Consider the following 7,280-nt stretch of genomic DNA (forward strand, 5'->3'; position numbering starts at 1 on the left):
TGAAGTGGAACTAGAAGCAGGACACAATTAATTTATCTAAAATATTGACAAGGCTCTGATAAACCATATCAGTTCTTATCCTGCATGTAGAAAACTGTATTTTTTCTGCTTGTGATATACAGAGGGCAGCAATAACAGTCTTAGTGAAAATATGTGCAATGCCTGGGGGTAAAAAGCACCGTAGAATCTTATAGCAGTATTTCTCTGCAGATTAGGGCCTCAGGGACCTCATGGCCATTCTTTCCCTTCCGCGCAGGGCACTCTGTCTTTTGTTTAATTGCAGTGTAATCCTGATTAGTTACAGCCCGTTCCTCGCTCCTCCACAAAGCCATGTGGGCGCAAGGCTGTCTGCCTCAGCTCTCTGAAGCAGAGCCAGAGCAGGAGGAATGAACCACTGCAGTGTCTGGCCCCTCTCTGGCAGGAAGCTCTTCTGTTCACAGCACAGACAGAGGCCTTCGAGGTGGCTGCAGGAGGATGTCATCCTCTCCACATGTGGTGGAAAAAGGAGGGGGGCAGAGGAGGAGTGCAGAGCGGGGGACCTGCACAGGGAGGAAGCGTACAAAGCGGGAAAGCGAGGCAAGGAAGAACAAAACCAAGGGGGCAGAGCAGTAAGAAAAGTGAATCCAGCCGTTAGTATAAATCACTTCAGAAATGCTGAGATGAACCAGTCTGAGGTACTGGATCAATTCCATCTGTGGTATCAATCCGTTGATGTCAGCAGACAGACATACTATGCAGTTGGATTTGATCACTTCAGTGGGGCAAACTTTGTTCCCTTCAGAAATACCTTCATCTGGTCTAGCACAGACTTCTGGCAGCCCTTTGGCTTGGACACTTGTGTGCCATTCTGTCTGTGCTCACGGCCAGGCTCATTACTCATGCACGTGTGTGCTCCAGTCCAAAGCATAATTTGCTCATGCATCACACCTTATGCCCTAGCTTATACCTGGGGATAGGTGAGCGTAAGAGATTACTGAAGTCAGTGTCATCCATTACACCAATTTCCATCAGTGCTTTAAATCAGACCAGTGGATAAGAAATAAGTAAATGTAGTAAGTAGCCTCTTCTGCTCTCTCTTTTTCCTAGTGGTCAATAGCCATGCAAAGGGAACGGTAACAGAGACCCTGGCTCATGAAAAAGTGCATTTTCCCTAGGTAAAAAAATGCAAAGGTGTTGCTGCTAGTTGCAGTTACACACAGTACTTGTGGGACTTTAATCAGAGGGGAAACAAACCCACCCAAACCACAGCTGCCTGTCCCTCTCTTTTCTGGAACCATATTTTGCTGCAGAGCAACATGTACACCTAAGGGCAGAGACTGAACCATATGTAAAAGGTCAAGGGATCCCTATACCCCACTCCTCCACTCACCTGAATTCTAGCACAGGAAGCCTTAGGAAGCCTAGTCTAGATGAACAGATTCATAGTTACTAGAATAACTTGTAGTACAAACCCTGGATTATCTCCAGTGGAACACTGTCCCAAGAGGGGAGGAGGTAAGGAAAAAGTGGTGGATGCCTGTTCACTATGAATTCAGTCAGATGGACTTCTGCAAGAACCCAGAGCTAGATGGCTTCCTATAGATGAAACACTTATGCTCCTCTGACATTTCCAGTGTCACCTCTGCTCTTGGAAGGGTCCCTTCTGAATAAATGTAGAACACCAGCTGCTACAGGGCTCCCAAGACAACACATCTACACTGAGGTTCCTGCACATTCAACTTGCTTCCAGCAACCTTGACATATACCTCTTGGCTGTGGCTGTATGTTGTACCTTACACCAGTTTGTCTATGTTTGTCTGTGACCTTAAGTAAGTGATTTGCTAATTAAACATGATATTTTCAACCTATGAAGTCTGCTTAACCAGCATGAACTATTCTGCTTTCAAGTGGTTTTGGCTGCAATTCACAATAATTAGGGGGATTTTCCATGCTTGTCCTTCTCTTTTTAAGCAAAGCTGATTTTTCTGCCTCTGATCCTTAGCTTGGGTGGCATTTGGCCACCAGCTATGTGCAGGAATCATATGTGCATCCAGCGATCTTAACCTGGCAGAAAGGAGAAAGAAGCAAACGTAGGGGTTTGAACTCTGCTGATTCTCCCCATCATTCAGCAAACTTCCCTGGTGATTTATTCATACCAAAAAGGAGACAGTTATACTTGTGTAATCACCAGGAAGGAACCGACAGCTTTATAGCAGTGTGAATGAGAGCAGCACTGCATTCAAAATCTTCTTAGATAGTGCTTTGGGTCATAGTCCTCTAATATGTTGAATCATGTACCCTTATGGTCACAAGCAAAGCAGGCAAATTATTTGGGGTCTGTGTCTTTTGCAAACTTCCTACTCTGGCTGACTTGTGACCTGACTTGTCTCACACATAGCAAACTGGCTGTGCAGGGAAAAAAATTCATCACAGACATTTCCTCTGGCAGTGGCAAATAAATCCTGTCCAATTCCATGCCACTAGGAAGCAAAGGGTAATCCAAGGAGCCACTGGATGCAAGTAGTATTGTCACTTTTCACTGCCATCTGTCTGGGGCAGAGTTGACACCCTAACATTCAGGACGTGTACAGATTAAAATGTTTTGCCTGGCCCAAAAACATCTAAGGAGCTAAGGCAAAAGCTCAATCTACAGACAGGCCTCCTCACCTTCATATCCTTTGTATCCAGGACTGAAATGGGCATCTCTGGACCACATGTATTTAGGTAGAGATTGATATATTGCAGTTTGGCCTTGAGTTTACTGATGATGAGACATAGCTGTCCCTACAATCGGCCATCACCACGATCAATCAAGTCCTCCCCACCCCTGCCTCGATGTGCACATTGTGAGTAACATCCCCACTATGAATAAAAGCTTGGTGCTAGCCTTGGCAGAATAGAAACAAGCACTCAGAATATTCAGATAACAACTGGTGCAAATCCCAGCCTGGGCTGGATAAGACTGAGCTGAGCCAGATGTTTTTGTCTTAGAACAGACTTTCTTTCCATGAGCAGCCTGTTTCCACTTACAGCAAGACAGGGACAATGCAGTTTCCCCCTCTGAAGGGCAGGAAGGCAAAAAGCTAATTTGTGTTTTCTTCCTGCTCCAGGATTCATAAAGAATGCCACACTGAGTCAGACCATTTTTCTAGCAAGTATCTTTCTTTGACAGTGGTCTGTAACAGATGTTTAAGGAAATAATACAAGGTAGACTACAAGCACGCTGTGATCCTTCTTCTGATTTACTCCCATCGATAGATAGCTTAGATACTGCCAGGTTTCAGGCTTGTGACGGAATACCTACCACCTTTTCACTATTCTGATTATCCACTAATGTTGGCTTGTGAGGCCCAGCATGCCAGATGGAAGAAAGGGAATCAGATTTCCATGGATTTGTTTTCCAGTGGCTCACTGTGGGACCTTTTGTGTCTCAGTTTCCCCAGCTATAAAAATGGAGCCGGTAGTTCTTTCTCTACCCTTTATTATGTGCAAGACATCTTTGGGTGGAAAGTACGATATGCGCGAAGGATTGTGAACGTGCATTCCTAGCTTGGGCTTCAGTGATGCTGAGGAACTGTAAGTCCTGTAGCTTCATGGGATGCAATGTGCTCAGTGCCTCTGAAAAATCAATTCAGAAGTGTGTTTAACCACTGACTGCATCTAACAGGAGATAGGGACCCAGGAGACTTAACAGCCAAGTGATGTGTGTGAATTAGCCTAAAAGTGAAACTGATTCTCTATCTATAATAAGCAGCAAGCAAGCAATTCCTTACATGTACAAAGACCTTGTATTACAGGAAGGCATATCTGTATTAGCAGAGGAGCTAACTGACGCCTGATTTCTTGTGTATGTATGTCTTGTGATTGGATTCTCTCATGCCTAATAAGGTGTAGCTCTTCCTGTGTTGGAGGAAAAAATCTGAATTCTTGGGAACTGAACTCATAAGGCAACATCTCCCAGTAGAGACGATCACAGAGAAGATCTCTGACCTTGACCAGGTGCCACTTCAATGAAACTTGCAGGAACTTAATGACTCTTCCTCTCCATTACACTCATTTGCAATGGACCAATAATTGTTTGGGCAGACAGACAGTCAAAGGGCCTAAATCCAGGGTAAAACAAATGAGGTGGTAAAAGCTATGAAAATTACCCTCTCTGTAACCAACACAATTAATCACTGCACTTCTGGGTCCCACGTGGTCTTTTGAGGGACACCCACATTTCATATCTGATGCTCTCAGCTCTTCATTCATAACCATGACTTGTGTTCTGCGTCTGCATCTCTAACTGTCTGGAGCCAGTGCCATATCTCAGCATTGCATTCACAATTCAATCACAATTGCACTTCCTGGTCCATGCCTCAGGCTTTCTGCTCCCTTCTGCCACGACTCATGATTTCAGTCTTATGCACAATTGTGGGTGGCAGCTGACAGAACAGCCCAAAAGCATTCCATGGAGAGGAAGCTGCATCGCAATTGCATTTTCTCTGCTGGGGTTTTTCTCCTCTATGTTTTGCAGAACAGTGAGGGAGTTGGGAATTACTGGTTGGTGTGAAGCCCTGTGAATTGAGGGGAAGGGCAGGAAAGGTTCTTACTCAAAAGTCTTCGAAATCTTTCAGTTTGTGGTTTGGATTATGACCCAAAGGCCTCTAAAGCCCATGCAAACACTCACAGTTCTTTCAGTTTTCTTTGTATTGAACTTCAGGTGAGCTGAAAAGATTGCGCAGGTGATATTTCTAAAGCCAGGGGGAACAATTCAACATTGCCCTTAACACTGAATGGCTCTACCAGAACTGGTGCTAAATGCAAGACTATCTTTCAATATTATTTCTGCTGCATGGGCCTAACAAGCAGAAAATAAGAGAGAAAAGGCAGTATAAGGAAAGCAATGTGAAATATGAATGTAACAGAGGGCTGTTGTGATGCGCCAATGCAGATCTGAAGTTGCCTCTCTCTGGCAGCAGCGGTTGCACGCTCCTTTCCAACAAAAAGAAAGGGTCATGTAGTTCAATGATTCTATGGTTCAGTGAATAGGTCTTCCCAGGACTGACTGGGAGTGGGATAGCATAGAGAAGATGGGAGGATGTTACTTCTGTAATCACAACTTGCAAAGGCACCAGGCTGAGCAACAGGAAGAATTGCACTCAGAGTATTGGGGTGGGGGGACGACGACAAGAACAGAATCAACCTGAGCAGGTTAAAGCATCAAGAAGGGAAGTCAACCCAGGTCAGAGCAGAATTGAGACACTGTGTGCACCCAGGCAAATCTTTTAGCTTCCCAACACCTCAGTTTCCCCAGCTGTGAAATAGAGATGACAGCCCTTCCCTCCTACACAGGGGCATTGTGAGGCTGAGCTCATTAATGTTTGCCAAGCTGCTTAGAAATCCTCTGACGGAAGTTGCTGCACAGCATGAGCACAAAGTTGTTGTTTTTTGAGTTGGTTTGGTTTTTTTTTTGTTTTTTTTTTAAACACTAAAGAGACGAGCAATTGAAAGAGTAACCAATGTAGTTCACTGCCTCTTTAGAAATGCTTGGTGAAATTCTAGCCAGCAAGGGAAAAGGGTTTGCAAGGGAGATGAGAAGCATGCTGACGCCAAGTCCAGTGAGAGAGTTCTGGCACAAGGAGGATGAAAGCATCCACCCCTCTCACACTTGCCTGGGGAGGGGCAGGGGGGGTGGAATGAAAGAAAAAAGGAAAAGAGAGAAGAAAAAAAAAGAAGGGAAGAGGGGGAAGAGAGAGAAAGAAAGAGGGAGGGAACAGCAATCCAACGTGGTTGGAATAACTCTGCTCACTGTAGCCTGTCCAACAACAGCCCTGGCGGATCATAAAACAGCCTCTCACATCCATGTGGTTTTTGCTGCTAGGAGACAAGGTACAAAACACACAACCTCACGCCGGGCTCTATAAAACCTTATATTCCCCCTCAGACCCAGAGTTCATCTGAAGAATTTGCATCACCTAATTACAACCAAGCCAAGTTTTAAAAAAAAAAAAAAAAAAAAAAAAAAAAAAAAAAAAAAAGAAGTAAAATAGAAAAAATGAAAAGCCCCTTTCCCTTCTTTGTCCCCTTTTTGTGATTTCAGTTACCATAAATTTTGAAATGTGCCTTCCTGACCTCTTCCCAGGAGAATTTCCACGCAGAAGCTTTGCTGGCAGGTCTTAGCTACTAAGCACATTTGAAGGCTAAAGTCACTTCCTTTTACTGGTGCCCAGAGGCAGGTGTACCCCATTCTCCTGCCTCCATGGTGAGAATTGCTAACAGACAGCTCTTGAGAAGCACAAGGAGACCTCAGCTGCTGTTGGCACTTGCAGGGTTGTTTTTCTGCACAGAGAATGAGAAGCCAATCTCTGCTCTTATAGACAGTGTGATGATTTTTCTCTTTGATTTTCATTCTTTTTATATCTTTATCTTCTTTTTTAGTTGTAAGTCAGGATAAAGCATGCTGTGGCACAGGTGCTTAGGCTAGTCTTGTCCCTCCCCGTAACAAAGACCCTCACAACTTACCTAGGGAACTTTACTGCCATGAATCTCCTTTGTGTGTGAATGCACAATCCCTGATACTCCAAATTTACTGTGCAGCTCTATGAACGCATCCTCCCGCTAATCCTGTCCAGGGCCTCCCATGACTGCAGGCCATCACGCGTACGAAATGTCATGGCAATTCTGGCTGAGCAAACCAAAGTTTGGCAAGCGCAGCCCAGGCTTGGGTCATGGCTGCCCTCTGCTCTCCTGTGCTGCTCCCAACGGCTGGCTGGGGCGGGTGGGTCCCCTGGGCAGGGAAGCCATGGGAAGCAGTGGCCTGTCAGCTGCAAAGTGTGAGAGCAGGGAGGAGTGCTTGGGAGGAGGCTGATGATTCATGTGGCCTACATCCAGGCATTACAACCAGCAGAGACCACGGGCATGTCTCGCCTGCCCTCACATAACGCGGGCCGCAGGGCCCTTCTGCCGTCCTCTGCAGTGGGGCCAGAGCATTTCTCTCAGAAGATCTACCAGGCTGCATTTACTGTTCCTCTCCGAGGGGGCCGTTGGGAAACTCCTCCAGCAGCTATTTAGCCTCATGGCTAAAAGCACACACTTTATTTTTGCTCTTGCTGTGGAGAGGGAGGGGAGCGCAGGGATTTGCTCACCCTCTCTGCACCTCCTCACCCTGCCTGGCAAGCAGGTGCCCCGGCTGGCTTGCGTGCAGGCCGGGCCCCGGCTCTCCCCAGCCCTCAGAGGCAAGGACAGCACGCTGCAGTTAGGGCGCAGGCCTGCAGCAGTGGAAAGCTGTGACAGGGAGAGGCTGGGGCGCAATGGCG

This window comes from Fulmarus glacialis, unplaced genomic scaffold, assembly GCF_000690835.1.
Source record: "Fulmarus glacialis isolate BGI_N327 unplaced genomic scaffold, ASM69083v1 scaffold32146, whole genome shotgun sequence".
Lineage (NCBI taxonomy): Eukaryota > Metazoa > Chordata > Aves > Procellariiformes > Procellariidae > Fulmarus > Fulmarus glacialis.